This window comes from Panthera leo, chromosome A1 (genome assembly GCF_018350215.1).
Source record: "Panthera leo isolate Ple1 chromosome A1, P.leo_Ple1_pat1.1, whole genome shotgun sequence".
NCBI lineage: Eukaryota > Metazoa > Chordata > Mammalia > Carnivora > Felidae > Panthera > Panthera leo.
In genome coordinates, this window is record NC_056679.1 from 26,190,244 (window position 1) to 26,203,980 (window position 13,737).

The 13,737-nt window shown below is 44.5% G+C and overlaps 1 long non-coding RNA gene across 1 annotated transcript; it reads left to right on the forward strand.

The window, feature by feature from the left end:
* The first annotated feature begins 7,099 nt into the window (after positions 1–7,099).
* LOC122211209 lies at positions 7,100–9,130 on the forward strand. The gene is made up of 3 exons (XR_006198575.1): positions 7,100–7,154; positions 8,572–8,882; positions 8,976–9,130. It is a non-coding gene; the product is annotated as an uncharacterized LOC122211209 (long non-coding RNA).
* The last annotated feature ends 4,607 nt before the right edge of the window (positions 9,131–13,737 follow it).

The following is a 13,737-nucleotide window of genomic DNA, read 5'->3' on the forward strand; positions in this document are numbered from 1 at the left end:
TGAAGACATGTGAGGTGATTCCACATGTCTGAGCCCAAGTAGTGGCTGTGTATCTCCCATGAGCCTGCCCCTGCTAGGATCTCAGTGCTTTCGGCACAGAGCTACCTTGTTTCAGTTCAGTTGGGTGCATGTTTTTAATGGCTGGAAGAGTTTCCTGGCAGGGAAGAAATAACATCAGGAATAATATCTAACGTTTCCTAAGCACTTCCTGAAGAGCCGGACATTGCCAAGTGTTTTACACGCACCTTCTCACTTCTTACACAACCCAGTAGGTACAAGGGCCCTGGACACAGACAAAGCCTCCACTTAGAACTTTAGTGATAAGTGTCTTTTCTAATCTATAAAATGGGATACAGCAATAATGCTTATTAGGATTGTTTTGAGACTCGGTGCAATCCACGTTAAAAGCAGTAAGAGGCTGGATCGTGGTTCTTCCTTAATAAATGTTAGCTACCGCTGTTATTGTCTCCATATACCATTGAGGCAACAGGTTTATGAAAGATAGGTAACTTGCCCAAGGAAGGTCAAGACCACGAGCCATAGTCCCTGCCTTCAGATAGTTTGGAGTGTTCTTGAAGTACTTAAACACTACTGAATGTCTCAAGTCTGGATGAACACAAGAAGCCATTGAATTGAGAGACAGAACATGTGGACAATCTTTCCAGGTCATTTATTTTTAATTACATTAAAATCTGAAAAAAAAAATTCAAGGGTTACCATATCGAAAAGAAAAATTGGTCTTTTTCATCCCTGACTCTAAAGTTCAAAGCAACCACTGTGTGTCTTTTCTATGTAAATTCAAGCATGCATGCATAATACACTTTATATATGCACACATATATATTTAAATGAGCTCTTTACAAAATCCTTTTAATCTCCTCTTGAAAATCTCAAAGAGTATCATATTATTCAATATGATCTGTGCCTTATTTTTGTTTTTTTTCAGTTGGTAGTGTATCACGGAGGTTGATCTACATCATCTAGATCTATTTCATTCTTTTAAAATGGCTGCATGGTATTCCACTGCATGGAGATATAATAATTGATTTAACCAATCCCTTATTGATGGATATTTAGATTATTTCCAGTTTTTTGCTACTATGAATCAATGAAAAACCTTGTGTATGTGTTTTTGCAAATACGCATGCATCTATTGGTTGGAGAACTTCCTAGAAGTATAGTTACTGGGCCAAAAGTTATGTGCACAAATGTGTAATAGATATTGCCAAGTTATCTCTGGAGAACTTGTATCAATGTATACTCCTCCCATAATGTATATAACTGTTCAGGCTATTATTTCCAAGTTGTATGGCCGTGAACAAAACAATCCTGGGTAAAGAGCATTGCTTCATTTTATTTCTTTATATTTACTAGATTGAGTGCTCTGCTAATGAGGCCAAGGTCATGAATTTATCCACTAACTATTCAATTAGCTTTGCTGTCACTTTACTCAAGGTTAGTTCTTTCCATGTTCTGTGAGTCACAATAGAGACTAGAGTAGAAAATGGACAGATAGGCAATATTCTTGACCATTTCTGGATTTAAAGAGTGTAACTTTTTAATGGTGAATTATTGAAAGATCTAAATGTTTAAAAATGATAATATTGCTAAGCTTCATTATTTTTAGCAAGACATATTTGTCTTTAGCAGACTGCTCTAAACAATTTAGAGAAAGAGGGCTTATATTTATGAACAATCCTTGCCTTTCATAAACCGTTAGCTCCTTCGTGGCATAGACCACAGCTGTTCATCACGGTGACCCCATAAGCTGTCATGGTGACAAACAGTAGGTGTTCAGTGAATAAGGAATGAAAGAATGGTGGAAAACTGAGAAGATTTGGGGGATTTGGGTATTGCAATTAATATCTATTCAGTATTTTATGTAGTTGGTATTTCATTCATTCAGAGTACCTGTCGACTTGTGTTAGGTACACAAAACAGGTTCATACTCCGAGTTGTGACCCTGGTGTCTAAAACAGATAACGATGTAAGCCCTCACTTAATTCCATTTGCTATTTGTTTTTGATCGAAGTGAAAATTTAAATTACCATTTTAAATAACAGTCGTGTTTTCCTGATCCAATTCACTCATTCCTCTTTATAGTTATTATTTATTTTTTAATCTGTCAGGTCTGATTTAAAGAAAAGTCCTGCCCTTTCAATAACTGCATCACAAAGTTACTTGAAAGGAGCTTTGTGAATTATCAGGAATGCTATTGGGTTTTCTGAATGTCAGCACATTAAACTCAGGATCCCAGCTTCTGGAAACCTGTCACATCTGATATACTTTAAAAGGATTTTGCAAAGAGCTCATTGGCAGCGATATGTATGGATTAGTAAACCATCTGCAGAAGGTCCAGATGTTTGCACGGAGCTGTTTTCACAGAAACCATAGCAGCTTTTTAATTGTACAACATCCCTGCATGATTTTGTACGTGGAGGGCTCTGGGCCACACTGGTTTCCTCGGCTTCATCTGGGTGGAAAACCAGGCAGGGGCTGCCCTCGAGTAGTTAAGTATCAAAGTGAAATCTGAACCAAGATTAGGAAACAGGGACTAGGAAGAGGAAGCTTTGAAGGGAATCCCTATTTGGGTCACCGTGGCAGCATCTAGAGCCGCCATGTCACTGGGAAGTACAAGCCTGGGGCTACAGGCACGGTCCCTCTCCCACACCCACATACACACCCATTTCATCTGGGAACACAAATCAAGAAAAAGCTAGTCTGTGGGAGAAAAGGAAGTGATTCAGAGCGTTTGGCAATCATCATCAGCACTAAGCTGATTCTCAGGAATTCCTCTTAGCGAGATATTGGGTGTGTGGTTTAAGCTGCCCTTTGACTCCAGAGCCCTTTGTCCAAGTGTGACAAAATACTAGCAAAGAGGGACTAGAGAGCTGTGCCACCACCCTCGGGTCAGGCCCGGGGGATGGTGTGAATTCTTTCTGACAGTCAGGCAGAGAATTCTATTGTCCAGTTTTCAAGGCGATTTACAGGGCTTAATTAGTCAATCCCCACGCCACTATGGGGAGAGAGGTCAATGTTATTATTATTCCAGGTTTACAGCTGAGACACTAGCACACAGATGGTGACCCTACAGGATTTCTCTACAGGAGGGTCTCAGGGGCAACAATCTGGTCTGAGGGGGATGGGGTGGGCAGTGGTAGGAATGTGTCCTGAAGTCGTGTTTGCAAAACATTTTATACGCACCTGAGAAAACCCCAAACGTGCCCAGCCACCCTGGTACCATCTCTTTGGTGCTCCCATTGCCCACAGTGATAGCTGACTGCCGGGGGGCGGTGGGGGGATGTTCCCACGGGCATACCAATGGTGGCAGTGGGTCAGGGTTCAGGTCGCCCAGTCTCCCCGCTCTTTGTTTTTTTTTTTTTTTTTTTAACGTTTATTTTTGAGACAGGGAGAGACAGAGCATGAACAGGGGAGGGGCAGAGAGAGGGAGACACAGAATCTGAAACAGGCTCCAGGCTCTGAGCGGTCAGCACAGAGCCCGAGGCGGGGCTCGAACTCACGGACCGTGAGATCATGACCTGAGCCGAAGTCGGACGCTTAACCGACCAAGCCACCCAGGCGCCCCTCCCCTCTCTTTGTCAGAGCTCCTCATTTGACAGTCCACGATCCCTCCTCCTACATGGACTCATGGGACTTTTCATGGGGTTGAAAGGGACCTGGGGATTATCCAGTCCAACTTCCCACTTAAAGGGGGTGCAGAGCAAAAGTCAAAAGGAGGAAAATTCATCATGATCGTGCTTGGTAACTGAGACTGGTAATTTTCGTATGCAAAAACTGTACCCAAAGAATCTGAGCACGTGGGGTCCATTTTCTGTTCGTTTCGATAATATGTCGTGCACGTAGTTAAAATAAATCACTTCATTTGAACACGGTAGTCATTATTCTGTAGTAAAAGTCATAAACACGGTTTGGCAATTAAAGGAACAAAGTCCAGAAGGAAGAAAATGTGACTGGTCGACTGAGGGCTTTGTTGCTCCTTTGTTCTGGAGGAACAAACATAGGTTTCTTTCAGGTTAATGGTGGTTAATGTTAGCGTTACTGTTTTAATACTGAAAGTTCACCACTTTACTGGCAAGCCTGGTTCTCCAGAAAAGTCCCAGGGTTGTTTCCATCTACACATCTTCCCCGGTCACCCAGTGTCATGGTGCCCCTTTTATGCGTTATCTTTTGTCGTCATTGATATTCGTATCCATGTGGTACGTATCCACATGGTTCGTATTTGCATGATCTGTTCTCTGGTCACCTTCCCCACGGTGCTTTTCACAGCGCTCTGCACAGTCAACGTTTCAAAGGCACTGACGTTCAGGCAGCGAGTGCACTTCACATCGGCAAAGCTGGCCTGTATTAAGAATATCCTGAGGGTGCATCCCACGTTTTGACTCTATGCAATGGGGCCGGGGGTGGGGGGGGGGGGCGAGCGTTTATACTGCTACCTGCCAAAAGGGTAGGCTGGACTTACAAACAAATCATCTAGCTCATCCAGCAGCTCTCTTTGTCTGAGAGACAGGGCCCTGCTCACCTCCGTCTACAGTAAACCACAACTGACTTTTTTTAAGGGTCTCCTTGCCTCTGTGCTCATGGCTGAGGAAAGAGCTCATGGAAAGGCAAGGTCCATCTAGGTCTTTCTCCCAATGGCTAAGAGTGCCAAAGAGGCAGAGCCCGTTCACCTGCCTGTGATCCGCCCTTCCTCCTGCTGCTTCTGCCGCCTTCCCGAGATGCTCAGACCTGAGCGCCCAAGGGAACCTCTCAGTGTGTGGCCATGTGGCTTTGTGGCCTCCGTGCCTGGCGTGGGCCACATCTTCCGGCTTTGCTCCAGTGAGAGCCAGGGAGAAGGTGTCATGTCATGACTGCTATTTTATCCTTTTCCTCCCTGCCCAAACCCGCAGAGCTTAATCAGTACCCAACAAGCTTTATTACAGACTTGGCTTTCCCAGTGACAACTTAATGAAAAGGGACCTTCAGTCCCCTTCTTGTTTCTCTCTATCCATTCCTTTGACTCGGACTCCACCCCATAGGAACTCACTCCGACAAACGGTGCGGTTTGCCCTCTCCATCCCAGGGCCGGTGGAGATCTGGAAATAATTGACTCGTCGGACACTTCTCTCCAGGGCCAAGCTCGTCTAAGTCACATTGTGGTTTCTTCTGCTTCATTGGCTATTTGTTTTCTTAGCCCTGCAATGTGCTTCCGCTTCACCACCCCCCCTCCATCCTGTGTATCTTGTTTATCCAATGTGGGCGGTTGCCAATTTAAAAGAAAGAAAATGACGGGTTAGGGCTCTGAATAGTTTAGGAGGGGGAGGAAGGGGACAGGAGGACAGAGAAAGAGGGGCTGGGCCGCTAGAAAAACTTTTGGCTGAATGGGACCTTGCCAGCAGAGATCCGGGATAGATGTCTGCAGGGTAGATTGCCTACGTGCTGCCTCATGCCCACAGTGGCCCTTTTGTGAAATACGGTTTCTTCCTTCCGCTGTCTACCAACTACCAACTCTTTATTCGTCCTTTTCCTCAGGATTCCCTCTTTCTTTCTTGGAAAGGATTTTCATTTTATTGTTATTTCAAGCGGCTGAGATGGTTTACCATTTTTAAAAAATTGTGGTAAAATATACAGAACATAAAACGTAACTATTCCAGAAGGTACAATTCCGTGGCATTAAGGGCACTCACAATGTGATGTAACCGTCACCACTATTTCCAGAATCTTCTCATTATCCTCAGCAGAAACTCCGTACCCACTAAACAATAACTCTCCCCAGCCTCTGGTAACTTCTAGTCTATTTCTGTTTCTATGAGTTTGGTCTATTCCAGGCGCCGAAATATAGTTCTGCAGTCTTAGTTTCCTTAAAGGGATAAGAATTGGCTCAAACCCTCAATGCACTTCTGTTAGGTTGCTGAATGACCATCTGGCGGGCTGAGTTGTTCCTCAAATAATCCAGGAAATGATGGTGCACCTGAATTACTCATACTATGGCTCCTGGTAAACAGTTTGATTCTTCTTCATATTACGCTCTTCAAAAGCCTTACTGTCTCCCTCCCCTTCGCTCACAGTATTTTATTTTACTTATTTATTTATGTATTTATTTTTTAGTGTTTATTTTTGAGAGAGAGAGAGAGAGAGAGAGAGAGAGAGACAGAGCATGAGCCAGGGAGAGGCAGAGAGAGAGGGAGACGCAGAATCCAAAGCAGGCTCCAAGCTCTGAGGTGTCAGCACAGAGCCCGACGCGGGGCTCGAACTCACGAACCTTCAGATCGTGACCTGAGCCGAAGTCGGATGCTCACCTGACCGAGCCACCCAGGCGCCCCTCACTTATGGTATTTTAAAAATAGTTTACTAAAAACTAGTTTGTCATAAAAAGGTGGCAGTTGCCTTCGTCACTGTTATTAGGAAAGGCTCTCGATTCCAGGTTTTGAAACAAATTCTCTTTACTCCTTTTTTAAAACTGTGGTAAAATATACAGAACATAAAATCTACCATTTTAATCCGTTCTGTGGCATCAAGCACGTTCGCGTTGTTGTGCTCCAATTCCCTATTCATCTCCAGAACATCTGTATCTCCCCAAACTGAAGCTCTGTTCCCATTAAAAACAACTGTCCTGTCTCCCCCTCCCCCAGCCCCTGGTAACCACCATCATGTCTATGAATTTGCCCGTGCTGGGTGCCGCATATAATTCCCTTTAATTGACTCAAGGTCTGTAAATCCTGTTCAACAGCAGCAACGGGATTTTGCATCAAGGGGCAAGGGATTTGTTCAACTTCTGGTCTTTATTTCAGGCATCTGTTTTACCACAGGTGGACTTGGGGAGATTTACAGCTGGGTTCCTGGTTGTAGATTGGCTTTTTGAGATTCCTTTACGGTGATAAGGAAACCACTTTAACAAACGCTGTCCACATTGGGTTAGTTTCTTCTTGGGAAATAGGAATCACATGGACTATGTTTCTTCGGCTACAGGTGGGGCTTTACCGGTTTCTAAAAGCAAAATTACTTCCTTGAGGGACTGTTGACTTAGTTAACAGTTGGAGGGTGGCCCCTTGGGCACATTCAGAGCACTTTCAAATTCCTTTGGGGTAAGAGTGTAAATAAAACTTATTCTTGTGGCAGGGGAAGGAGAGCTTCTAGAACTGGAACAGGCCGCTCAGGTGACTACCTCAACGCTGCGTTTAGAGAAGTTGTTATTATTTTTCACTTTTTGGCAAGAGAGAGGAAGCATAGCGGAAAGGATATGAATTTGTTTTCTGCCGTCTTGGTCCCTAAAGGATCAGGATAAATGTGTGGATGTAATTAAAAATAAACAGAAGAGAGGCACCTGGATGGCTCAGTCGGTTAAGCGACCGACTCCTGGTTTTGGCTCAAGTTATGATCTTGCAGTTTGTGAGTTCGAGCCGGTTTTGAGCTCTGTGCTCATAGCATGGAGACTGCTTGGGATTCTCTGTCTCCCTCTCTTTGCCCCTCCTGCACTTGCTCTCTCTCTCTCAATACATCCATCCATACATAAACAAACAAACATTAAAAAAATAAAAATAAACAGAAGAGCATGAGCACATAACGATTTCTCTATGTAAACTGTTCAGGACCCATCTTCCCCATGAGGCATTTTTTGTGACTTCTCTGTAACAATTCAGCTGGTAACTTTTCCTTCTCCGAAATCCTCCTGCTCTTCTCCCAGACATTCAACTGGCAGTACGATTGCCTTAAAAAATTCTTTCCCTGTGTTTGAAGTCTGACTAACTTCCCAGCAAGACAGTAAGCTCGTCGAGGACAAGAATTGAGTCTGCTGCAAGGTATTTAGCATTGCATCTGATCTTGGACAAGCTTTTATTAATCACCAAACATAGCACTTTGCCCACAGTCATCAATCGCGATTTGGTAAGGTTGTTACTAGAAGGGAAAATATCTTTATTCGGCTTTCTAGGCTTTTTGTCTTTCTAGCTTTTCATTCTTACACCGTCCCTCTTTTCTCCTCAACACCTGTGAGAATTCCCTCTTTTCCTTCTGTGCTGCCTGAGGCGGGAGCTCCTGAGCTTTCAAGGGCAGCGTTGGTGGAGTGAAAGAATACTGAATTTGGAATCAGAAGACATGGGTTTGAGTTCTGAAACCCTCTGTTGTGGGCCGGCTTTTGTGTTGCCTTCTGTAAAGCTAAGCAGAACAATAAACTTCCTCTGTCGAGGGAATACGTTGCTGTGGGGGGATAAGCATGGGATGGATGTACAAGGGCGCTGTCATTGGTAACGCTATGTAGGGAGGCATCGGCTGGTTAAGGATATGGCTTGGGGGCCAGCTTGCCTGTGTTTGAAACTGGCTTGGCATTATTACCTTGGCCACGTCACTTAAACTCTCTGTGTCTCAGATTCCCAATCTGTGGAATGGAAATGATAATAATGTCTGCCTCCCAGTCTTGCTCTAAGACCCCAGCAGTTAACATGTGTGCAGACGTGTAGTAAGCACCATGCGAAATGATGATGATGGTATGTAATCATAAAGAATCATTATTACTGAATGCAGATACATTCTGGTCTGAGACTCAGTTTCACAATTTGTTCTTATCTCCTCCCCCAGCACTGCCAGTCTGCAAGCTGTTTCCCCTTGGATATTTTACCATCGCTTGAATCTCTTAGCCTGAAATGCGATATATACTATTGTCATCCAAGTTCCCCTGTTCACTGCTGTTCAACTCCAGCGCTGCTACTGAAGGACGGAGCTCAGTTCCTAGCTACCCACGTTTATACTTGCAGAGTCCTCCTCGACTCTGCTCTCCGCGAGTACTCTCCACGTCCATGCCATTAACGGGATGGGCCATTTCGAACACACTTGGGTTCAGTTGAAAGAGCTGGAGACAACGTCTTTTGCTCTAAGAGAATAGGGATCAGGTCAGTAGGGGACATAGGAGATTCAGTTTGAAAGCACTGACGGCCGGACTCAGTTAGAAATCCTAATGGTGGTCATTCCTATTGTTTCCCCAGCTTTAGAGGCGCCAACCCACCGAGTGTTGTGCTTCATGGGTCATGGATGTCAACACTTCCTACTCTGAAGCCAGTCATCACCTCTGAGACCTGGTCAGGTCTCCCCGAACGTGTACCATACATCTCCTTTATCACATTAAATGTGGCAGAGCTTGTAGGGGTGTAGCTTGACATTCACTTGTGCGATTATTCAATTAGCAGTTGGTGTTCCCTCCGGGCTGTAGGCTCCGTGAAGACAGACACCGTATCTGCTTATCACCATTTCATCCCCAGGACCAAGAAGAAGAAAGGAAAATGGTATCGATTGACTGAATATATGAACGCCACAACATACTAATATTTGCAGGATTATTTCAAGAGCCACTCAACGTCTCATGGGAATTCCAGATTCTGAATCTTCAGACCCTACTTGATTTGATTTGATTTCACTTTAAATGCATATTCATTTATTTTTGAGAGAAAGAGAGAGAGCGCGTGCGCAAGTGAGTGGGGGAGGGGCAGAAAGAGAGGGAGACAGAGAAGGCTCCACACTATCAGCACAGAGCCCGACTTGGGGCTTGAACCCATAAATTGTGAGATCACGAGCTGAGCTGAAATCAAGAGATGGACACTTAACTGACTGAGCCACACAGCGCCCCTCAAACCCCATTTTAAAGACAAAACTTCAGGTCAAATTAAATCATATCAGAGTGGTTAAGGGTATAGGCTTTGAGTTCAAATCTTGACTTTCTACTACTGAGCTGGGCCATCGGAGGCAAGTAAGTCACTTACCTTCTTTAAACTTCATCAGTTGTGAAACCAGTTTCATAATATTTAGTCTCCCCAAGTAGAGTATAACACTTGATGCATAATAGGCATTCGGTGAAAAGTAGTAATTATTAACCAACTGTTTTGGCTGGAGTTTCCACAGCGTACAAATTAATCTTCTTGTGTCGTTCCAGCACATGAAAATAATGGGTTATTGACTAGCGATGGGCCATAAAAACAAGCTTGTTGAAAGTCAAATCACTACTTCGAAAATCTTTGGGAGCTCACTTTCCTGGTTCGAAAATAAAAAAACACAGATGTATTCTTGATTACGTATATCCTAAGCCTATCAGAACTGTATTTTAAAAAATCTACCACGTGACAAACTTGATGCATGTTTATGACCGCATTTTCGAGGAGCAATTTCCATTTTGATGTGTTGTTTCACAGATTGTATTGCTAGCATTAGGCAGGATGGAAAATAAGATATCAAGTTGACATCTTGGATAGATAAAACTTCAGCTTAATGGGGCAGGGGAGTTCACTCAGGGCTCTAAGGAAGTACACTGTGAGTTGAGCGGTAATTTCATCAGAATATGCCCGGAGACACAGGCAAATTGCCAGGCTGGGACAGGACGACCGTGAATACATTGGGTTTTGCTCTCGCCACACCCCGTCAAATGTTTTGGAAGAAAAGACTGCGTGTGTTCATAAGTTGGAAAGAAAGAAAAAGAGAAGTAATTCGGCTGCTGTTGCTTATGAAATAGGTTGAAAGGAGGAGCAAGAAATCTAATAAAATACTTGGCATGCGAGCCCATTATAACAGAATCTTTGTAAGTGGTTCCTCCTGGGTTGCTCTTAGAGTGGACTGGAAAGTGGCTAGATTGAGAATTGGAACATCGGGGTTCTACTCCTCGCTATACGGTCTTCAGAAACCACTTACTTCTTGGCCTCACTGGTCTGATTTGTAAAACAAGAGTCGTATAATATTTATTCCCTGAATGCATGAAATTGTTGTGATGATCCCATTAAACAAGTGAAAAAAATATTTGAAAAATATAAAGCATAATATGTGTTATTATACACATTTCCCCAGCATTTATTCCTTATTTCCCAATGATGAAAAAGCCGGGCACTGGAAAACATCTGCCGTCTGTCCCCTGCCGCACCTGCGTCCCAGCACCTCCTGGCGTCCCTGGCAGTCAGCGTCCTCTCTGACATTGGCAGTGTGTGTGGCCTGTCCACAGGCAGAGGCCTGAGCAAGATGGTCTCCCGGGTCTAGTCTAATCCTGGGGTCCGTCATCCCATGAATGTCGAATGTGACTCATGATTTTATTTTCTTTTTTAAGTCAAATGTTTTATTTATTTCTGGAGAGAGAAAGCAAGCAGGGGAGGGGCAGAGGGACGGGGGGTGACAGAGGATCAGAAGAGGGCTCCGTGCTGACCGGCCGACAGCAGCGTGCCAGGCGTGGGGCTCCCACTCCCGGACCTCGAGATCATGACCTGAGCCGAAGTCAAACGCTCAACCGACTGAGCCACCCAGGCGCCCCGGGATCCAAGATTTCAAAAGGAGGAACATCCGGCTGGGACGCACGAGGCGCCAGTCAAACATCCTCAGCAACCTTACAGCGCAGTCGGTGGGAGGGTCGGACTTCTCAACAGGTCAACATACGATAAAACCCAACGTGGCATTATAGGCTTTGGAATCGGACAGACCTGGGTCCGGATTCCGGGATCATTATTTACCAGTTTTAAATCATTCGGCACAGTAACTTAACTGCCTCTCAGGCTCCTTATCTGTAATCACATTTTTTTTTCCACGGATTGTCCAAATATGTCCTCATCTCTCAGAAATACTTAGCAAATCCTTCCGTTGCCTGTTAAAAAGATGGGCTGGAGGGCTCGTTTACCGTGGTTACTGAGCACCTAATACTTCTGTCTGTCCCAGGGGGGATAACCCAGCAGCTGCCCTGCAAAAGATCCATAAACAATGTTGAAATACACTCGCTCATTTTAGAGATACAACCTATCTAGGGCTAGGAGCGAACCTCATTCTATTCCTAAGTAGGCTGGGACGACCGTTTAAAATGGGGTAAGTTCTTCTTAGCCCTTTTCTGAGGGTTGGCTATACAGATTGGGTAACAGCCCAGTCATGTACTGATTTATCTTGATTTACACGTAGCTGCTGTTTGAAACAGAAAGGTCAGGAACTACCACAATAGAAGCTAAGACCCCCATTGCGTATCACATACCTTTATGTCGTGGGCTTAAGAAAAAACAAACAAAAATCACCACCAATTATAATTTTAAGATATTGGGGACTGTAAGCAGTCCCTGACTTCAGAGATTTTAAAACAGGGGAAATGAGGCGACTTAGAGTCATGGTATGGTAAGGACATGCTTTCTTCATTAATTTAGTCCTCACAACAGACACATGAGGAAGATGGGATTTTTTTCCACACTTTACAGTTTGGATGAAAAGTCAGAAACAACAGCAGGAAGGGGCGCCTGGGTGGCTCAGGTCATGATCACATGGTTCGTGGGTTCAAGCCCCGCATCGGGCTCGGTGCTGACCGCTCAGAGCCTGGAGGTTGCTTTGGATTTTGTGTCTCCCTCTCTCCCTCTCTCTCTGCCTCCCCTACTTGCTCTCTGTGTCTCTCTCTCTCAAAAATAAATAAACACTAAAAAAAAAAGAAAAGAAAAGAAAAAGAAAGAAACAACAGCAGATAGAGCCAATACCCCGTGCCCACCAGCCGGAAGGAATGGATACACCAGTTTTATCAGAAACGTCCTAGTTCCTTCTGTCTCCTTTCCAGTCCTATTCGGGTCCCCCTTCCCTAGATGCCACCACCACCATGAATTTAGTGCCCATCTTCCAATACACGTCTTTTTTGCTTTCCCTACACACCATACCATAATAGTGTGTTTTAAAAATACTTGCAGAGAGGTGGTGACACGTTTTATTTCTCATGCGGTGACTTTCTTTGCTCGCTTCACGTCAGATTCCTAGGATGTAACCATGTTGGTTGATACGAATCTAGCTCATGAATTTCCACTTCTGCATTGTGTTCCTTAGTGTGAACCCACCACAAAACCTATCACTTCCCCTGTCTTGGGCTATCCCATAGAATGTTGTAGTAAACGTTCTTGGACGTAGCTCCTTGTGCACCTAAGGGGCATTTCTTCTGGGGTTATGTACCTAGATTGCTGTAGCTGGGTCATAGGCTGCGTGCACCTGCAATATTATGAAATATTCTTAAATGTTTACATTGATTTACACTCCTACCAGCCGTGTATGAGTATTCCCATTTCCCTCACGTCTTCGACGACACTTGGGGTTGTCAAACTTTTCAACTCTTGCAAATCTGTTGAGTGGGAAGAGGTAACCCTATTGTCTCAATTTACTGGTGAGTTTTCTGTTTCTGACATGCGTAAAGGCTTTTTGGAATGTGGACTATGTCCTTGGTACTACCAGTCTAAGCCTCTCAGGAGAGGCTGTATATCATCCACCCTCTATGCTCACCTGAGTGTCCGAAGCACACAGGGAGGAGGTGGGCAGGCTGGGGTGTGGCCCGTGGGGTGGGTGGAAGATATGTCATGCTCTGAGTCTGATGACTGCTTCTGTACCCACATCCTGTTAGTTGTCAGGGACGCCAGGCCATAACAAATATTGACCCTAATTTTCTTAAGTGTAGGCTGCTTTTTGTTTATCGGTTGGTTACATTCAGGAGCCACTCTTCCTGAGAAGCTTGCGGGGCAGAAAACACCTCCAGCCAAAGGCCCTTGGCAGAAAACATTCTGCTTCCCATGTCTCTTGAGAATCTGTGCCAAGTGGACACGGTGACGGAGTAGACATGGCAGCAATGACTTGTCGACTACGATTCTCCCTGAGCCGCTCTTCCTTAACGCTTCAAGCCTACTTAAGCATGGATCTTGGGAGTGTTGAGGAAACTGGGATTTGGAGCATGCATTTGCTGATCTCAGCATCACCTCTTAACAAATAGATGATGCTGGG